This window comes from Choloepus didactylus, chromosome 10, assembly GCF_015220235.1.
Source record: "Choloepus didactylus isolate mChoDid1 chromosome 10, mChoDid1.pri, whole genome shotgun sequence".
Lineage (NCBI taxonomy): Eukaryota > Metazoa > Chordata > Mammalia > Pilosa > Megalonychidae > Choloepus > Choloepus didactylus.
This window is the reverse complement of record NC_051316.1, coordinates 54,024,764-54,046,688: the sequence shown is the minus strand read 5'-3', so window position 1 is coordinate 54,046,688 and position 21,925 is coordinate 54,024,764. Positions and strand designations below refer to the sequence as shown.

Genomic DNA, 21,925 nt, shown 5'->3' with positions numbered 1-21,925 from the left:
CTTCCTCCCTCAGACCGGCCTGAGTCTTGGCTCCCACCCAGGAAGGGGTGGGGGCGGAATCAGCCAGTTCCACACTCCAGGACGGGAGCTGTTCCAGGAGAACTAGCATTAGCCCCTGACTCCTGCACAGAAGCTGGCTGAAGTGTGAGAACAATGGCCCGGTTCCCACGCTGCTCAGACAGGCAAAGAAGAGTACCAATAAATCAGAAATATATTAAATCCATGCCTATTTCTATACCCCAGTCACTATCAAGAAGGATGGTGTGATGATTTGGAGCTGTATGTACTCCAGAAAGACATTTTTTAAACTTAATCCATTCCTGGGGGTGTAAGTAGGACCCTTTGATGAAGTTACTTCAATTAAGGTGTGGCCCAACTCAATCAGAATGGATCTTAATCCTGTTACTGGAGTCCTTTATAAGCAGAATGAAATTCAGACAGAGAAAGTGAAAGCCACAAGGAGCCGCCAGGAGCTGGAACCTGGAAGAAAACAGAAAGTCCAGGAGAGGTCACCATATGCCTTGCTATGTGACAAGCTAAGGACCAAGGATCACCAGCAGCCAGCCCCAGGACCCCAGTCTTCAGGAAGAAAACATTGCCGTGATGACAACTTGATTTGGACTTTCTTTTAGCCTCAAAACTCTGAGCTAATAAATTCCCATTGTTTAAGCCAACCCACTACATAGTATTTGCTTGAGCAACCAAGGAAAATAAATCAGATGGGATTACAAGACTGGGTTATAATGACCTTTGTGGTGGAAAAATGTTGAGAGCCCCAACTCAATGCCCACTATGATATCAGATAATGTTGGAGCCACTCTAGAATTCTGCCCAGGTCACGGCAGGGTATTGGTTCAATGTGGGGACAGGAGGCACTGGAAAGGTTTTTCTGAGAGCCTAAAAAGAAATGGACGGGTTTCATCAGGCATGAGATAGAGGCAGAGCACATTCCAAATAGAGGATAAGTAGGAATAGGGATGGGAAGGAGACATTCCAAGGAGAAGGAGGGCTCAGAGGATGGAAAAGCCTGGTGGGTTTGGGGAACTGCAAGTAGTTCCACGTGGTTGGAGCTTAAAGGGCAAGAAGGGGAGTGCAAGCCTGAGACCCATGCCCTGAATCTCAAAGGGCTTAGAATACCATACGGAGGCTTTTGAACTTAATCTGCTGCCATGCCGAGTTACAGAAATGTTTTATGCAGAGAAAAAGGTGTGACTGACCACATGTGTGGTCAGTCTATTTTCCAGGTGGTTGTGAGGATTACATGTGTTAATGTATGGAAATTGTACATTTCTGTTGGCACAGGATCTATGAGAAGCAGCTTGTTCTTGAATAGCATGGCATTAGATTGGTGATGTGGAGAGGGATGAATAGGAGAGAGCCTAGGCTTCGGAGACCAGCTGATTCGGATTCATATCCTGGCTCTCGCATAGACTCGTGTGCCCTTGGGTATGCAAGACCCTCGGCATCAGTCTCTTCATCTGCAAAATGGGAACACAATAGCTGTCTTTCAGGGAAGATGTTAGACAAGGCTAGTGTGCCTGGCATGAAGTAAACTCTTACATAAGGGTTTTTTTGGTTGCAGGCAACAGAAACGCAACTCTGGCTAATTAAAGAAATAGGAAATTAATGAGATAAGGTTACGAAGGTGTTCCACAGAACCAATGAAAAGTTTGAGTGAACCAGGCCTTAAGAAGCATCTGAATTGGGAAGTTCTGTGGATACGGGTAGCAGGAATTAGTGGAGGATCCTTGATGTTGTTGCCATCAGAATGAAACCAGCTCCTGCCATATTCAATCCCTGTTTCTCTCAGCACAAGATTTAGAGTCCTTAGAGAATCTTGTTTGGCTAGCTCAGGTCTCACGCCAAATCCCTGCCTGGCATAGAGGAGGCCTGGGAGGGGGCTTGATTACGGTCCCATCAAGCTGGTGCAAGGAAGAAGTTCTTCAGAGGGACATCTGGGGTGCTATTAATAAAATAAGAAGGAAGGTTGCTAGAGAGACAGACACAGCTGCCCTTTACGGCATTTAGCACATTGTGGTCACTGGGGTTGTAGTGGTTTTATCAAACTAGGATGCGTCCTGGAGAAGTCTCCCTGGGTCCTTGTTGTTTCCCGATAAGCTCTGTGGAAGGAACAGGCCTGGATATCCTGATACCTTAAAGGGGATGGAAGGGCTGCCAGGAGCCCCCTATCCTACCACTTGCTGCATTATATTGACATTTTCTAATCAGGTCTGACATACCCACTGGTTCCTGAATTCCTGGCACATGACAGAACCTCCGTGAACTAAAGTGCTCAGATCTCTTCTTCAGCAAGGTTTTAAGAAGTAGCACTGTCAGACAGAATGGGATATTTCAACAGAGACACTGTCAGCTTCAGTATATTCTTCTGTTTTTGATTTTGAAAGAAATCCCCCCTCTTCCCGGCCCTCCCCCATCACCTAAAGTGTGCTATTCTTCTTGGCAGGTGTGGCTCTGAAGACTTAGTGAAGGATTACTGATGGGAAAGGGCTGAATCACTGTTCACAGCTCCTAACAGCTCCTTCCAGCTCCTTCCAGGCACAGCATTCAGAGAGAAGATGGGCTCCTGAGAGCAGCCCCGAGGTTTACCTGGGTCCTAGCACTTCTTCATGGGACACGCCCATCAACACCAAGACATTCTCTTCCCCTTTCAGCATCAAAGAGCTAAAGGCTGATGTTCTGAGGTTCCTGAAGTTTTTGCATTTAGGTGAGTGGCCATTTATAACTGAGGCTTTTGATTTCAGTAAGAGAGGGCATGTGGCTTTTCTATAAACCCTGCTCAGTTCTGCCTTCCTGCTGTCATGCAGGAAATAAATAGCCCCCAGATAGTAAACAGATGAAAATATCAACTATCTCTATGCAAAAAAAAAAAAAAAAAAAAAAAAGAATCGGTTCTGTGTGTGCAGAAAAGAACAAGTGCAACCTTTTGACAGAGAATTCCTTGTTCCTGCAATGGGGATTTAGGCAGCTTCAACCATCTGGGGTGAGATCTTGTGATTTCAAGAGTAATGTTGGGGGAAAGAGGAAGAGGGGGAAATTGTAATTACCCAAGGTCAGAGTCATGCTTTATAATTTTTTTCCTGACCATGTCTGTGGAGATGATTGGGAAGAAAATCAGTTTGGTTAGTGAAAGTTAAAAACTCATTCCCATTTTTTTTTTAAAAGAAAAAGAACATTCCATATAGCATCCTTGGTTTTGTTTATGTTTAAAAACAATTCAGTTGTCTTGAGTTAACGAAGGGGAGATCTAGAATTATAAAGTCATGGATTGGATAAATTCATCATCTCTGACCTTCTACTGGTAAACAAGCTGAAACTGGAAAGACTGACCTTGTGAGTCAGATCATCTGATGGCCTTATCTCTGTTTCCTTTCTCTTAGTTATCCCTGAGCTAATTTCATTGGTCCAGCCAAGGGCCCACTTGTAGTTTAATTAAGGGAAACTTCAGGGAGTAAGCTTGCTGCACAGTCTTAAAGAGACAGTGGCAGCCTCCAAGCCCAATGTGGGAAACTCCAGGGTAGAAATTCCTACAAGGACCTAGTTCCTACTGCTAGTTCAGGCGGTTAGGGTTGGATTTGATGGAGAGAACCAGCAGATTTCCTTTAGCCAGGTACTGTGCCTAAAGGTTCACGCCAGTCCTTTGGGGATCAAGAGGAGGAAGCTCAGTCAAAATCCCAAGAGGTCAATGCCTGAGAGCAGCTGGCACTGGTGGGATCAGAGAATTGTACCTCAAAAGCCAGGCTTTGGTGCGTTTCTTGATATTTCTGTTTATTTTTCTAGAGGTTCCCCTGGTGTTCAGTAAAGTCTTTGTAATATTTCAGCCAACATCAAATCAGCTGTACTGAATCACTAACTCTGGGGGTGGTGCCCAGCCATCTGTGTGTTAAACAAGTCCTGCAGGAGATTCTAGCACATACTAAAGTTTGAGAACCATTGGCCCTGTTCAGTCTTTGGCCTGGGCAGGAGTGCAGACTGATGGAGAAATGCCCCTGAAAATCCCATCCCAGTTGGTGAGCCCCCACACAGCTTCCCAGGAAAGCCATCTGAAAGGCTACATGTCCAAGCCTTCTGTTCCTTGGAGGCCAGGGGGTGTCTCTTAAGCTGCCCCTCCCAAACAAGGCTTGTTAATGCTCACACCTCTTGAACCAGGTTCTGGCCTGTTGAGCCTAAGCCTTTGTGAGAACACTGTAGACCTCACAATCGGGAGTAGAGGCTCTGAGGATAGGGGTATACTTCCCACCCTGCCACCAGGCACCCAGCCCAGCTCTGCCTCCTCCCTCACATTGCCCTCTGCAAAGAGAACATTTGCTAGCAGTACTCGCAGGCTGGTCTAAATGAGTTTAACGTGATAAATGATCTCTTCTTTAGGACAGAGACAGGGACACAGAGAGGCTTTGTGGCAGAGCCAGGCCTAGAACCCCAGGTTCCTGTTGCTTAATCAAGAGTATTTTCCTCTAGTGTTGGTATGTCCATTCCCTGGCACATAATTTGGCAAATATCTAAATTAACATATTGGTTATGAACTAAGGATTCCCCCATCTTTGACGGGAGATAACTGAAGAGGGGGAGATTGTGTTTTGGGCACCAGAGTCTCCGGCCCAAAGACAAGAGAGATCCAGCTTGTCTTTGTGGGCAGGTTGGGAAATGGAACCAGGAAATCCTGCTGAGTTTATATCCTAGAGGCCCACCTTCCCTCAGAACTGAACATGCCCGCAGAAACAAAGACATTGGTGTGGAACATTTGTTATCACTGATGACAGCACATTTTTATAATTGTATTATTAATTGTCCATGGTTTAACTTAGGGTTCACTGTTTGGGTAGTGTAGTTTCATGGATTATTTTTTAAACTTTTATTTTGTTACCAGATATACAATCTAACATTTCTCCTTTTAATCACAGTCAGACATACATATATTTGGATGCTGTTAGTTATGTTCACAATGTTGTGCTGCCATCAACACCATCTATCACCAAAACTTTTCCATCATTCCATTTTAAGCCTTCACGTCCCATTTCCTATCCCCACCCTGCCCTGTGGTAACCTATATTCTAGATTCTGATTCTATGAGTTTGCTTATTCTAATTATTTCAGATCGGTGAGATCATACAATGTGTCCTTCTGTCTCTGGCTTATGTCACTCAAGGTTGATCCATGCTGTCGCATATATCAGGACTTCATTCCTTTTACAGGTGAATAATATTCCATTATATACATATACCACATTTTATTTATCCATTCATTAGTTGATAAGCTCTTGGGTTACTTCCATCTTTAGGCAATTGTGAATGATTCTGCTATGAACATTGATATGCAAATATCGGTTCGAGTCCCTGCTTTCAATTTTTTTTGAATATATACCTAGTAGTAGAATTCTGGGTCATATGGTAGTTCTATGCTTAGTTTTCTGAGGAACCACTAAACTGTCTTCCAAGTGGATACACCATTTTACATTGCCACCAGCAATGAATGAGTGTTCCTATTTCTACACATCCTCTCCAACACTTATTATTTCCCATTTTTTGATAGCAGCCATTCTAATGGGTGTGAAATGATATCTCATTGTGGTTTTGATTTGCATTTCCCTGATGGCTAATGATATTGACCATCTTTTCATGTGCTTTCTGCCTATTTGTATCTTCTTTGGAGAGATGTATATTCAAGTCTTTCACTGATTTTTAATTGGATTGTTTGTATTTTTGTTATTAAGTTGAAGGATTTTTTTTATATATTTTGAATATTAAACCTTTATCAGATAAGTGGTGTTCCAGTTTTCTAAGCTTCCAAAATGCAAAATACCATAAATGGACAGGCTTTAAACAAAGGGGATTTATTAGGTTGCAAATTTACAGTTCTAAGACCATAAAAGTGTCCAAATTAAGGCATCATTGAAGAAAGGCCAGTGACATCTGGAACACCTATGTCAGCTAGGAAGACATGCAGCTGGCATCTGCTGATCCTTTGCTCCCAGGTTGTGTTGCTTTCAGCTTCTGATTTCAGTGGCTTTCTCTTTAAGCATCTGTGGGTTCTCACTTAGTTTCTCCAGAGCAAACTCTGGACTTCATCTCTTTGCTTAGCATCTCCAGATGTCTTTCTGTCTTCATCTCCAAGCCTCTGGGTCTGTGTCAGCTCTGAGCACTCTTCCTCTCCCTGAGCTCTCCTAAGGACTCCAGTAGACTAATTAAGACCCACTTGAATGGGCAGGGTCATATCTCCATGAAAACAATCTAATCAAAATGTTCCAACCACAATAGGTCTATCCCCACAAGATTGGATTAAAACAACATAGTCTTTTATGGGGTACATAACAGATTCAAAGCAGCACATGTGGCTTCCAAATATTTTCTCCCAGTGGGCAGGTGGTCATTTTACTTTCATGATAAAGATCTTTGAGGCACAAAAATTTTAAGTTAGATAAGTTCCCATGTATCTATTTTTTCTTTTGTTGCTTGTGCTTTGAGTGTGAAGTCTAAGAAACCATTGCCTAATATGGGTCCTAAAGAAGCTTTCCTATGTTTTCTTCTAGGGGTTGATTGTTCTGGCTCTTAAATCTAGGTGTTTTACCCATTTTGAGTTGGATTTGCATAAGGTGTGAGGTAGGGATCCTCTTATTTTTTTCCCCCAAATGGAGATCCAGTTTTCCCAGCACCATTTCTTGAAGAGACTATACCTTCCCAATTAAGTGATCTTTGTCCCTTGTCAAAAATCAGTTGGCCATAGATGTCAGGGTTGATTTCTGAACTCTCAGTTCAATTCCATTGGTCTACATGCCTGTTCTTGTGCCAGTACCTTGTGCTATTTTGATTACTGTGGCTTTGTAATAAGTTTTAAGAATGAGAAATATGAGTCCTCCAACTTTGTTCTTGTTTTTCAAGAAGGCTTTAGATATTTGGGGGCCCTTACCCTTCCATTTAAATTTGATTATAGGATTTTCTATTTCTGCTTGCTGGCATTTTGATTGGGATTGCATTGAATCTATAAATTGCTTTAGGTAGGTTTGACATCTTAACAATACTTAGTCTTTGACTCTATGAACATGGAATGTCCTTCCATTTATTTGGGTCTTTTTTTATTTCTTTTAGCACTGCTTTGTAGTTATCTCTGTATAAGTCTTTTACATCCTTGATGAGATTTATTCCTATATATTTGATTCTTTTACTTGCTACTGTGAATAGAATTTTTTTTTCTTGATTCTGCTTCTGATTGTTCATTGCTTGTGTATATGAACACTACTGATTTTTTGGGGTATTGATCTTGTACCCCCACTGCTTTGCTGAATTCACTTATTAGCTCTAGGAACTTTGTGGTGAATTTTTTAGAATGTTCTGTATATAGGATCATGTCATCTGCAAATGGGAAAAGTTTTACTTCTTCCTTTTCAATTTGAATGCCTTTTATTTCTTTTTCTTGCCTAATTGCTCTGGCAAGAACTTCCACTACAATGTTGAATAGCAGTGGTAACCGTGGGCATCTTTGTCTTGTTCCCAATCTTAGAGGGAAAGATTTCAGTCTTTCACCATTAAGTAGGATGTTAGCTGTGGGCTTTTCATATATGCCCTTTATTGTGTTGAGGAAGTTTCCATCTACTCCTAGTGTTCTAAGTGTTTTTATCAAGAAGTTGTGCTGAATTTTTTCAAATGCCTTTTCTGCATCAATTAAGATGATCAGGTGGGTTTTTTTCCTTCATTGTGATAATGTGGTGTATTGCATTATTTGATTCTCTTATGTTGAACCAACTTTGCATATCAGGGATAAATCCTACTTGATCATGGTGTATAATTATCTTAATATGCTGTTGAATTTAGTTTACTAGTATTTTGTTGAGGGTTTTTGCATCTATATTCATAAGAGATATTGGTCTGTAGTTTTCTTTTCTTGTGATATCTTCATCTAGCTTTGGTATGAAGGTAATGTTAGCCTCAGAGAATGAGTTAGGGAGTGTTCCCTCCCCTTCAATTTTTTGGAAGAGTTTGAGCAGAATTGGAGTTAAACCTTATTGGAATGTTTGGTAAAATTCCCCGTGAAGCCATCTGGTCCCAGGCTTTTCTTTATTGAGAGGTGTTTGAGGACAAATTCCATCTCTTTACTAGTAATTGGTTTGTTGAGATCTTCTGTTTCTTCTTGAGTCAATGTAGGTAGCTTTTGTGTTTCTAAGAATTTGTCCATTTCATCTAGGACACCTAATTTATTGGTGTACAGCTTTTCATCGGATCCTCTTATAGTCCTTTTTATTCCAGTGGGGTTGGTAGTAATGTTCGTTATTCATTTCTGATTTATTTGTATCCTCTTTTTTCTTTGTCAATCTAGCTAAAAGCTTGTCAATTTTATTGATCTTTTCAAAGAACCAGATTTTGTTATTTTTAATTCCCTCTATTGTTTTTATTCATTTCATTTATCTCTGCTCTAATCTCTGTTATTTCCTTCCTTCTACTCAGCCTTGAGTTTTGTATGCTCTTCTTTTTCTAGTCTCCCAGTTTTTAGGTTAGGTCTCTGATTTGAAGTCTTTCATCTTTTTAAATGTAAACATTTACAACTATAAATTTCCTTCTTAGCACTGCCTTCGCTGCATCTCAAGTTTTAGTATGTTGTATTTTCATTTTCATTCACCTCAAGAGATTTCCTAAGTTCACTTGTGATTTCCTCTTTAACATTGGACATTTAAGAGTATGTTGTTTAATTTCCACATATTTGTTAATTTTCCATTTCTCTCTCTGTTAGTGATTTCTAGCTTCATTCCACTGTGGTTGGAGAATATACGTTGTATGACTTCAATATTTTTAAATTTATTGAGACTTGTTTTGTGACCTAACGTATGGTCTAAACTAGAAAATGATCCTTGTGTACTAGAGAAGAATGTGTATTCTGTTTCTGTTGTGTAAAATGTTCTATATTTGTCTGTTAGGTCTAGTTGGTTTAGAGTATCGTTTGAGTCTTGTATTTATTTATTGATCTTCTGACTAGATTTTCTATCCATTATTGAAAGTGGTGTGTTAAAGTCTCCTACTATTAATGTTGAGCCATCTATTTCTGCCTTCAAATCTCTCAGTATTTCTTCATATATTTTGGGGCTCTGCTGTTAGGTGCATATATATTCATAATTGTTACCTCTTCTTGTCAAATTGTCCCATTTATCAGTATATAATTTCTGTCTTTGTCCCTCATAACAGTTATAGACTTAAACTCTATTTTACCTGATATTAGCATAGCTGCCCCAGATCTCTTTTAGTTACTACGTGCATGGTACATTTTCATTCTTTCACTTTTTACCTACATATGTCTATGAATTTAAGGTGAGTCTCTTGTAAACAGCATATAGTTGGGTCATGCTTTTTCATCCATTCTGCCAATCTCTGCCTTTTGACTGGAGAGTTTAATCCATTTACATTACTACTGGTAATGTAGAACTTTCTTCTGCCATTTTGCTATTTAGCGTTTGTATGTCTTACATCTTTCTTTGTTCCTCAATTCTTATATTTATTTGATTTTTTGTGTTGTACCATATTGTTTGCTTTCTCTTTTCTATCTGGATATATTTTTCATCTGTTTTCCTTGTGCTTATCATGGGGTTAAAATTTAACATCCTAAACATATAACAATTATATTTGGGTTGATACCAACTTAACTTCAATAGCATGCACATATACTTTTCCTATACCCTCTATCCCTCCACCTTATTTTGTACTCATTACCACTGTCTTTATACATTGTATGTCCAAAACAAAAAATTTATTGTAACTTTTCATGCTTTTGAATTTTAGCACCTTGACCAAGGCAGTGGATTCTTTTGCCCAATGTGCTCAAATGACCAATTCCTGAGACACCAGGATTTCAAAGAGAGAAAGAGTTTTATTACTAGGCATGAAGCAGGAGAACAGATGGCCTGTCAGTCCAAAATCTGTCTCCCTAAACTGCAACAATTCTGATAGCTTTTTAGTATCAGAAGATGGGCAAATTTTAGGATAATGAGTATAATGGTACCAGTTGATGTAATTAGAAGTGATTTTATTATTGAGCATGCACAGACTGATTACATGCTCAGTCACAGAATGTGTGTAATAAAATAGCAGCCTTGATATGATGGTGGGTGTGATTTTTAGTATAATGAGGTAAATGTGACTTGTAGGTTAAATTCTAAGCTACCACGCATGTCAGGTGGGCCCATTTTGGTTAGATCCAGCTTTGGTTATCAAGATAACTTTGGACTTGGAGTGGGTTAGTTTTGAGCTGACCCAAGACCCTTCATTAATAAACATTAGGGGCTGCCTTTAGTGATCATAAGACTTTAAAGTAAAAAAACTGGATGAATGGGTACAAGTGAAGGTTAGTCACAAGGTTTTTACAATCTCAAGGGCACAAGATAAAGGCTACACAATCATTATCAGAGATCTAGACAGTTGGATTACTGTTCAGGTTTCAGGTATTTCCCTCTGTCTACTCTAATATACAAGAAAGCAAAAAGGAATATTGTATAGTGATTCAATAATCATAATCAGTCCTTAAATCCTAACTTCTCGGTTACAATGCCTTTTGGTCTCCGTGGTTTCAGATGAGAAATTGGCACTCAATATAATTGAGAATCCCTTGTTTATAACATTGCTTTTCTTTTGCAGCTTTCAGAACTCTCTCCTTGTCCTTTGCATTCAACAGAGTGATCAGTATATGACAGTGTGTATTTTTCTTCATGTTTATCCTATTTAGTGTTCTCTGGGCTTTTAGGCTTTTGCTAAGTTTGGGAAGTTTTCTGTCATTATTTCTTTGAATATTCCTTCTGCCCCTTTCTCTGTTTCTTCTCCTTCTGAGAATCCCATTATGCTCATATTGGTATGGTTGGTGGTGTTCCAGAGGGCTCTTAGGCTATTTTGCTTTTTATAATTCTTTTTTCTTTCTGCTCCTCAGCCTAACTCATTTTGATTGTCTTGTCTTCAAGTTCACTGATTCTTTTGACAGCTCCACTCTCCTGCTGAAACCCTCCCAGGAATTTTTCATTTCAGTTATCATGGTCTCAACTGCAGTACTTCTCTTTGGTTTCTTTTTAAAATTTCTGTCTCCTTACTAAGATTCTCATATTGCTCATTCATTGTTTTCATGATATTCTTTAATTTTTTCTCTGTGTTTTCCCTTCATTTCCAATGATCATTTTTTAAAAGGTTTTGTTTGGTATGTTCACATTCTGTCCTTCTTTGTTGGAGTTTTCTGGACTTCTATCCTCTCATTGGATGGGCTATCACTTCCTGCCTCTTTGTTTTTTATTCTTTTTTGGCATACTGTACATTTTAATATTTTAAAATATTGATTCTGGGATTAATTCCCTAAGATGTCTGTTTCTTGATTTTATAAACAGCTGGTAATAAGACAGAGATTTTCTTGTGCTTCAACCCTCCTATCAGGAAGGTCTGCCTGAGATCAATGCAGTATGCAGGGCTTTCCCTGTCTTTCTGGGCTTGTGCCTTTTCCTGGGCTTTTCCTTATTATTATTATTATTATTATTATTTTATTTATTTATTTATTTTTATTTTTTATTTTTTTGAGTTCCCCTGTTTACAGGAGTTTGGTCATCCCCTCTCTTTTCCAGGAGACAGAACTCTCTCTCCTGGGTGTTTGAAGCTGGCAAGCCTTTGCCTCAGGCTGCCCTCCTATATAGTTTTTTTATATTCTTTTGTTGTCTCAAGCTGCTTTTGCCTGGCAGGCAAAATCTGGGATGAGGGGCATACTGGAGAGGACCTTCCCAAGTCAGTCTTTCTGAGCTGAAACAGAGTCAGAGACTCACAAAGGGGTGCAGGCTGGCTCCAATGCACCCAGGGGAGGGAATCAGGAAGGGCACCAAGGGCACCTTCCACGGTTCCCCAAAGCAGAGCTCTCTTGGCCTGCCCAGCAAATGCAGCCCTTCAACTAACTGTCCCCCACAGCCCTGAGGAAGCGTAGCATCCTTAAGTCTCCTCCACAAGTGCCACCTGTCTGGGGTGAGCCAAAACAATGGCCACTGCTGCCTTTGTCTGGGGCAGGTTGAAACAATGGCTGCCCTCAGAATCAGGCCCCCTGCAATCCAAGTCGCTAATCAAAAGCCATGACCAGTGATTGGCCATGTGCACCCCTGATATTTTATGTCCCTTTCTGTCACCAGCAAGCTAGCCATGGGCTGGACCCCATGGCAGCCTGCTATGAGACTGAGGGATGGACACCCACATCCCCCATGCAGACAGTAATTTACTATTCTTTACCATACTTTATCAGCCTCTTTCCCCTGCTCCTCTCTGGATCTGTACAGTGTTCTTCAAGCCTCCAGAGTTTCAAAATACTTGTTTCAGACAGTTCCTGCCTGTTTAATAGCTGTTCTGTAGAGGGACTGAGTCCCTGGCGCTCCCTACTCTGCCATATTCCAAGCAAGACCATATAAATTTTTTTTAACAAATAAAACTTTATTTATAAAAGCAAGTATAGGCCAAATCTAGCCCATGGTTTGCTAACTCCTGTCTTAGAGCATCAAGTACACACTATCATAAAGTGATAAGAGAGGAAGAAAATGTCATGCAGGGGAATGACAGACTGACTACTGATTTCTGAAAAATGACACTGTATGCCAGAAGACAGTGTAACAACAGAGTCTTCCAAATTTTGAAAGAAAAAAAGAACTTTGATCACAGAATTCTCAATCCAGCAAAGCTGTCATTCCAATGTGAGGGTAAACCACAGACCTACTCAGGAATACGAGGAATCACCAAGCTTACCACCCCCAGACTCATTCAGAGAATATACTCTATCAAGAAGAAAAATGAATCCAGGAAGAAGCAACAGCATACAAGAAACATTTGTAAGCGAACATGTTGATTGTAAATAACACTTTTAACAGAAGGATCTAGAATTAAAATTGCAGCTGCTATGTGTACAAACATGGAAGTTGTGCAGCAGAGCTGGTCAGAGAGCAGTGGGAAATGAAATTGCTTCTAACTTATTGAGGGGAAGGTATGGTATAAGGATACAGATACTGATCATCCCCAGATATTTTTAAAGACTAGGCTTAAAATGCAAAAACACATAGAAGTGGCACTGATTTAAGTTTATACTATCACTATTATAACCCACAGAAATCCTGGAGTTATAAGAATTTTTTTTTCATCTTACACTCCTTTATTTTAGAAATCCACTAAAAACATCCATTTTACATGGTTCATACCTACATTACTTATACAAGTGTTTTTTTTTTATTTTTTTTAAATTAAAAAACAATTTAAAAAATTTCAAACAAAGGAATAAGAAAAAACAAATAACTCAAAATAACTACATTGCTTCCAACATGTTCCTACCCTACCCCAAGAAAATAAACAGACTATAACCAAACAAAGGAATAACAAAAACAAATAACCTAAAATAACTACATTTCTGCGAACTTGTTCCTACCATATCCCCCAGAAGGACCACATACATTTAAATCCATTATCCTCTGACCCACTCAGTGACCTATAAGGTGAGTATTAATAGCCCCACATTAAAAATGAGAAAACTGAGACTCAGAAAGGTCATTATCTAAGGTCATGCTGTTAGTAAACAGTAGAGCCCAGAACTGAACTCAGCTTCTGACTTCAAATTCAGTGTCCTTACCTTACGCCAGCTGACTTTGGGCCCACAGCCACTAACAAAGGTCAATCATTAATAAATACTGTAATCAGAGCTGTGTTTACACTTGAATGGTTGACATTGCTCTGTAGTGGAATTTCCTTCAAGCTTCACTTTTCCTCACTGAGAGTTGGCGTTCTAGAATTGAAAAGTAGTTGCACACAGGCCTTTCCTGGCTATATAGACCCTGACTTACTGAATATTCTTCATAGTGTTAAGCTATTTGGACATAAGCAACACAGAACTTAATTTTTATTTCAACAAATATTTAACTTTTGTCAGAGCTCTGGGGATAGGGAGATCCAGACCTTATTCTTGACTGTGATTATTCTGAAGATGTGACCATAGCCAAGCCACTTCCCCTCCCTGGTTCTCGGTTCCTTCACCTGTAAGGTAGGTAGATTCCAGTGGAGGGGGTTAGAATAGAGAGTCCTGCCAAATCTAACAGTCTTTGATTCAATCATGCTAACCACAAACAGGGCTGGATGTGCCAGCTAATACCGGTCTGTGGTTACTGGCAGAAGCCCTTCACTTGTCCTCACAGCCCACTGCCAGCCACACCATGTCACTGCTTAGAGAGTCACAGCAGGCAGCACTTGTAATGGGGCATCTATCCAAATTCATCCAGGCTTCAAGAAGTTTATCCCTACACCGTAAAAAGCCAGGGAGCCGACAGCTTCAATGTTAATACCTAAGATCAAGACAGAAAACTTCAGTGGGGAGAAAAAGCACAGCAAAACAAAGTCTCTCCAAGAATCCTTTTGAATTCTATGCCAATTGAAAGAATTCCATTTCCTCCCCCAACTTTCTTATTTAAAAAAAAGCGGGAGCTGTAGAAAAATGTATTTGATCTTTGCACGGAAAGAGCCAATACAATATTTTGTCAGGTAACATTGTATGACTGTTGACACTCACATTTGATTGATGGACTGAGTCTTAGGAAAGCTGTCCTGTGCAGGATATTGGCACGCTGTGTGGAACTGACTGAGGAGGTGCTCTGTGCAGAATTAGGGAGAGCCCTCTGGTTTGGACTCTCTTGCCCACTATCAGACAGAAGGTCAATTGAAACTGTTTCTCAATTGCCCTAAAAATGTGCTTCGCTTTTTGTTAGTCATGGAAAGATGGACAGATATTTGTTGAGGGCTCCTAGTCCCCAAATCTGCAGCCTTCTGCTATCATTGGGACGTGAGAGAGATATGCACTGGGGACAGCTCAGGCATTTTACTATTGACTAACTTTTGGTCCAAGACCCCTGTGTGGAACCTACAGCCTCAATGGGCTGAGCTAGACCTCCTGGAACACAGAGCACTGAATTTATACCTTTGAGCTAAGGCTTAGGCCCTCAGTAGGCTGTCTTCATGTCTGTTCCCAAGGCCCATGCCCTAATCTTGGTCTGGAGGACTCACCATGCTGAGAGCAGGAAGAAACAGGGAAAGACAACCCAAAAGAAAAGAGAATGTTCCTCCCTAAAGCCTTGAGCAAAACTGGCCTAAGCCCCTGTCTTAGTTCCCTAGGACTCCTATGACAAAGTACCACAAACTGGGTGGCTGAAAGTTCTGGAGGCTAGAAAGTTCAAAATCAGGTCAGCAGGGCCATGTTCCCTGAGCAGGTTCCAGGGCAGAGTCCTTCCTTGTATCTTCCAGCTTCTGATGGCCTCAGGCATTCCTCAGCTTGTGACTGCATCACTCCAATTGCTGCCTCTGTCTTCACATAGCCTTCTCCTTTGTGTGTCCCCATGTGTAAATATCTCTCTCCTTTTTCTTATAAAGCTACCAGTCATTAGATTTAGGACCCACCCTAAATCTAGGATGTTCTCTAAAGATATTTATTTCCAAATAAGGGCACAGTCTGAGGGTTCAGTGGACATGCATTTCCAGGATACACTCTCCACCCACGATGGCCTCCACACCCAGCTCTTTCAAGGGCACAGGCAGTTGAGTGGGAGGCAGTCCCAGGCCATCTTACCACCTCAGCTTCTTGGAAAAAAGAGGTCCAAATCCTCCTCCCCAACTCCACGAGGTATATGTTATGTTCTTATAGAACCCACACTCCTGGGCTGGGCTGTTTGGTCCAAGGGTAGGTACCTAATAGAGGCTGAGCCAATCAGAGCCTGTTCTGGAACTTTTGAACTCAGGACCAGAAAATGCAAGTCAGACTCTCTCAGTGGTGAAAGCTGAGGGATGTGTGTTTGCACAGAAGCGGTCTACGGCCCTAGTGTTCCCCTTGTGGATGAAGCTGGTCTGCACTGAAAGAGAATAAAGCCAACACAGGGAGAAGCTGGCTTGAGAGAGATGGGGGAAGTTCTGGCACCTCTGAGTCCCTAGTCTCCATTTCCCCAGAGGCCCATTTGTATCCCTGCTTCTCCAATGATTCGATTACATGCCCTTCTTTTGATTACTTAGGACACTCCAATATTCTTCAACTGATTCCCCGTTTGCTTAAAGTAATTTGAGTTGGGTTTCTAACATAGCAGGCCAGGAGCTAAGGGAACAGGATCCACTGAAGTAGACACCAGAGTTTTCAGCCTATCCTCACTGAGAGCCTCACTTTCTAGCACAACATCCCGGTAGTGATTTTGCCCTGGATCCATGTCAGCCGGCCCTGCCCCTCCTCCTCCCCAGGCCTGAGGAGCCCTGGAAGGGGAGTCTTGAGTTCAACCTAGTAGTAGAATACAGAACCCAGTAAGTTGGTGTCTGGGACTTCAACCTCAGGACATAATCAGAGATGTGCTCACATTTGTTAGTCCAAAAACCAGGGCTGCAGTACTTATAGTTGTAAAAAAAATAAGAATTAAAGCAAATGTCTAACAACGTTCATATAATTATGGTCCAGCAATCCAATATGATGTTTTATAGCTATTAAAAATGATATTTTGAAGATTATTTAATGACATGGAAAAGTGTTCATGGTATAATATGTGAAAATCAGGATATAAAATGTAGTATACTTTACACTCTCAGTGATATCAAATTGTATAATAGTAAATATATGCATAATATAGTGGCCAAGAAGCAGACAAACATGGTGACTTTATTTCCTTCATTGTATTTCCTGTTTTTTCTAAATAATTTATAAGCATTTTTACTTTTTTATTTTGGCATATTTCATATTAAATAATATTATATAAAAAGTCAGGACACGAACCCCTATGGGAACATTTTGTTACCAAATTAGTAACCGGTCTTTTTTGGAGACGTTATTTGCAGTCCCAACCCCCTGAGCTGACTGCTGATCCTGTTACCTTCTTATTGCAGCCCTGGTTCCAGCCCAGGTGGGGACTGCACAGATTCCCAGGTCCTGCAGAAGCGAGGCTGCATCTGAGGTCCAGGCGAGAACTTTGCTTGAATCCACAAGAGTGATGCACAGAGGACTGGGGGCCCGGGGGCCAAGGTTCTCAGCCTCCCTGCCCATCTGACACGTGAGCCTATACGAGGTGCTCTTGGAAGCTCTCTGCCACCTGTCCACAGTGTGAACCATAGGGTGGTGGAAATAGGCGATCTCCAGCAGCCTTTCTGCCTAAAGCGGTCTGTTTCATTCATTCTCAGAGTGTGACTAATAATAAGAGCAAACCCTTGCCACGTGCCAGACACAGTTCTAAATGCTTTACATAGAAAACCCATTTAATCTGCAAAACAGCCCTGTGAGGTAGTAGGTTCTGTCATCATCATCATTCTTTTGTGTGTCTGCGAGTGTGTTTTAACTTATTTTGAAATAATTTCAAACTCACAGGACATTTGCAAAATAATGCAAAACCCGTAGAGAGAATTCCAACATAGCCCCCACCCAGATACCCAGATCCACCAACTTTTAACATTTTGCCACCTTTGCCTTATCATTCTACCTATCTATCTATCTATCTATCTATCTATCTATCTATCTATCTATCCATCTATTTTCTAAACCTTTGAGAGTAGGGTGTGTACACGTGCTCCTTGAATACTCCTACTTCCAATTATCATTCCTTTTTAGTAGATGATGAAGCCAAGGCATAGGGAGGTTAAGTAACTTTCCACAGCTGGGAAGTAGAGGACAGGGTTAAACCCAGGTGAACAGGTTCTAGAATCTAAGCTATCAGCTGCTCTGCTCTAACAGCCGCCCAGTGATGGGAATTTCCACTCACCCTGTGTTCTGCCTTCATTCCAAACTCACCACAGGGGTCAGGCGACTGCAGTGACTCACTGGCCACCCTGCGAGGTAAGCCATGTCCACCATTGCCCCTGCCCTCCAGCTCCCACCTCCTGCCTCTCAGGCCCTTCTCTAGGGTTCTCCTGCCTCCCTAACCATGCAAGGATGGCAGAGGTCCTCACTCTGTCACCCAGACGCCCTTGGATAAGTCAGCAGGCTGGGGGTTTCGCACCCTCTCAAGTCCCATATTCTGAAATGAAAAAAACTATTTTCTTGGTTTGGGAGAAAAGAAGAAATACAACAACTATCATTTAATAAACATACTCTGTGCATACATACATACAAAAATAAATGCGCTCCCTTGGTTTTCAAGCTACCCATTCTTATCACTAGTCCCATGTTCTAGAAGAGGCAGACGTAGGCCTCAGGAGCTTAACTTGCCAAAGGTCCCGCAGGTAGAAAGGGAACAGCCAAGGCTGCACACACCTGTGCACGTGCCGCCTCCCCCTCCCTGCACCCCTCCCCCCACATCTCATCATCTCATCTCTGTGACTCTCACCACTGGGGCATCTAATTTGTGAAAAAAGTTGATAACACTATTAATTCAAGTCTTGTGTTTTAGATTTAAATAGCTTCTTTTCAACTTTATATTGCAGGTTTCCTTGATTTTCCTTGCCTCTAGTCATATAAAATTACAAGTTCAACTGTTCCTGACCTGAACCAGGTTTTTCAGAGTGGTTGAGAGAGAGGTGAGATAATATATTTGTACAAATGATTTCAAAAGCATCAGGTGATCTACAAATTCCGGGCTATTATTTATCATCATCTTTATTAATAGTGTTTTTGCACATGCTCCAGGCTCTGTGGAGCTACGTGAAGCCCTAGAACAGAGCCAAAATGACCCAAAACTCATACCTTTCATGCAATTTAAAAATTAAAAAACTGTGAGCAGTTCTACAGACAACATAGTCCCAACACAAATGCTAGCTGATATGAAGACAAGGGTTCACCCACAGTCAACCCTGACAGACCAAAAAGCTTTCATTTTCCATGTGTAATTAATATGCTTATAATAGCACTCCTAAATGTTTGAAGTATGCTTTTATTCATTTATATTCTACCTTACACACAATCACATAATGATAAAAATGTTTATAATTTATTTGAAAAAAAGTTATTTATTTATTTAGTAGTGTATCCTTATTGCCAAAAACCTGGAAAATACAAAAAGAATAAAGAAAACCAAAATCATTATTAATTTCAGAACACAGATGTAACTCCTACTAATTTTCTGTTGTATTCTTTCTAAGCTCTTTCATTTGTATATACATTTTAAAGCATAACTGGGATCATGCTATATATATGGTTTTGTATATACACATCTTCATTTACCTTTATATAAAAGAGTGTTTTTCTAAGTTCTAATGATTGATTTTAATGATTACTTATTTTTTTAACCCAGTAGATGTACCATAATTTACTAATCCACTTTCTGATGTTTGGACAGTTGCGTTGCAATAGATATCTTCATGAATATAGGCTTTTTTTTTTTTTTTTTTTTTTTTGCCATAATTTTTTCCCTTGAAACAACTCACAGGAGAAATATAATTGGGTCAAAAATTAGAATCCTGTGTTATATCTGAAGTAGCTTGACATCTTGCAGAAAAGGTGCTAGCTTGTTCATTTGACATCCTACTACTGCACTGGAACTCAGCATCAGCACAGTTATTAGGCATCAATAATTTGCATGGAATTCTGCAGGGCATCTGCTAACCAAAGTTCAGAAATGAGGCTTTAGGAGTACAGAGGTTAATACTGAAACACAAGCTTCCTTGTCCAGTGATCACCCCTCCTACCAGGCCGGCCTCCTTACCTGATAAGGGGGCAGCACTATAGTTCTCATAGATTCAGGAATGGTTGGCAGATTATGATTCAGTCAGTAAAAGTGATAAATATTTGTTGGCACAGAAAAATATCCATGCTGAATTGTTAGGTGAAAAAAGTTGTATAAAATAGAATAATCCCCTTTTTGTTAAAAAAAAAATAGGCTCATATTTATGTCTGGAAAGATATAACTAATGCAATGCACTGTTTTGATGATAAATAAGTGTGGCTTCTATGATAAGAAAATGTTAAAATTATTTTTTTGAACGCTCCAAGAAACTCCACCTGGCTTCAGAAGGACAGCATGACCTTCCCTGCTGTCCTTGCAAAATACATCAACAATGGGTCTTGCTGGTGTGTAGCTGCACCCAGCCAGGGAGAAGGAACATGCCTGGAAGAAGGTCAGCTGGGCACTCAGCCCTCGGCACAGCCGCACATACCCTCATTCTTGTCACCGAGGGGTAGAGCAGGATTTGCCCCACAGTTCTTATCACTTTCATTTTATTACCTCAGTGAGAGCAACAGTTCTCTTGAAGTAGGAAGTGAAAATGAGAAATCGACTTCTCTATGGTTTAGTCATAAAAATATGGATGGTGATGTAAAGGCAATCGTTGAAATATGCTATGTTCCAGATTATGGCACAGTGTATTTTTAAATTATTTGATGGTGGTGACATTTGGTGTTTGCAGAGGTTCCTGCTACGAAAGTACTGCCTTTAAACTCCCCCACATCTGCATTACCTTGCAAATACACAGAAGCTGCCCAGCCTCGGAAGTACAACGTTTCTGACATTGTGGGTCCCGGAGGGTCCTCACTCCACAGAGACTGGGTTTCTCATTCCCATAATTACAGGATGCCGGTGGTATTTCCATTGTCCCAGGAGTTGGGCCTCCAAATGCAAAACAGAAATTGGCTCAAAGGGATCTTTCTCTGAACCCCTAGACTACCATAAAAAGACATTTCAGTCTCTTCCTCTTGTGTGCAAACCTCTGCTCCATCAGCTCTGTCACATTTGAGGGGAACAATCAGATTCTGATTTCCTACTGAATTTCATTTTATGACAGTGTCTAATCACACACTCTCTTGGTTGGCATTGGAGGACAAGTCCCTGTACAGTACCTGCGGCCCATCCCATGCCCCCAACAAGTAAATACTCCTGTGTAATGAAAGCTTGCTTTGTGACCAGTCTGTATCCGGCAAAAAGTTAAAGCTGTGGGCCTTAGGGATTAAGCTGGTTGAAAACCCTCAGTTATAATGCAACAGTTTGGGTTTACGTGCCTATATGAGTTGAAAAATGGGATTTGTCTTTTCTAAAAGTTGATGGTTGGCTATGTCTATGTGGGCAGCCCCTGAACATCTGGCCACTTTTGATAGGATGGACCACACCCGACTGGCCCCATAAAAAGAAAGGGCCCAAGGACCATCTGCCCAGGGTGGCCTGGGGAAAAAAGGGGCAGCATCCCTCCCTGATACTGCTATCGCACCTGCTGAGATCATTCAACCTTGAACCACTCGTCCTCTGGCCAGACCTTCATCCTCCTCCAGGGTCAACTCTCATGAGCTCTGTCTGCACTGGGGAGACCGTATAACCCTTGGCCCCCTCATTGACTCTGTACATTCCACCTCCTTTTCTTGCTAGGTCTCTTAGAGCCCTACCTCATGGGTGTGAGTCTCTGGTTAGGTCCACTCCTTAGCAGAAAAGAAACCTGTTTTAAAAAAAATTTTTTTTTTTCTAAGCGCATGTGATGTAAGTTAAGTTCAGGTGTCAACTTGACCAGGTGATGGTATCCAGGTGTTTGGTCAAACAAGCACTGGCCTGATTGTTACTTAAGAGTATAATGTGGATTTAAATAATCTATAGCTGATTACATCTACAGCCAACTGAGGAAACTGCCTTCAGCAATGAGTCTCATCCGATCAGTAGAAGACCTTAAAAGGCGAAGTGACGGTTTCAGCAGTCAGAGGAGAGAATGTCCATCTCTGCTTCAGCCAGCCAGCCAGCTTCTCCTGGGGAATTCATTAAAAGCCCTCATCGGAGTTCCCAGCCTGTGGCCTCCCTACAGAGTTTGTACTTGCCCATCCCCACAGTCATGTGAGCTAATTCTTCTAAAAAATCTCATAATACTTTCATAATATAAATGTACATATGTATTTCTTGTCAGTTCTGTTTCTCTAGAAACCCTAACACAGAGCAGTTGTAGGTTTACAGAAAAGTCATGCAGAAAGTACAGTTACCATGTATACCCCCCTCTCCAGTTTTCCTTATTAACATTTTGCATTAGTGTGG

The 21,925-nt window shown here is 40.9% G+C and overlaps 1 long non-coding RNA gene across 1 annotated transcript in view; it reads left to right on the top strand.

Annotated features, from left to right (window-relative positions):
• Positions 1-17,425, top strand: part of LOC119505723 — a 31,999-nt gene extending 14,574 nt beyond the window's left edge. Inside the window, exons 3-4 of the long non-coding RNA XR_005210806.1 lie at positions 2,465-2,725; positions 16,884-17,425. This is a non-coding gene — a long non-coding RNA (uncharacterized LOC119505723). The remainder of the gene's footprint in view (positions 1-2,464; positions 2,726-16,883) is intronic.
• The last annotated feature ends 4,500 nt before the right edge of the window (positions 17,426-21,925 follow it).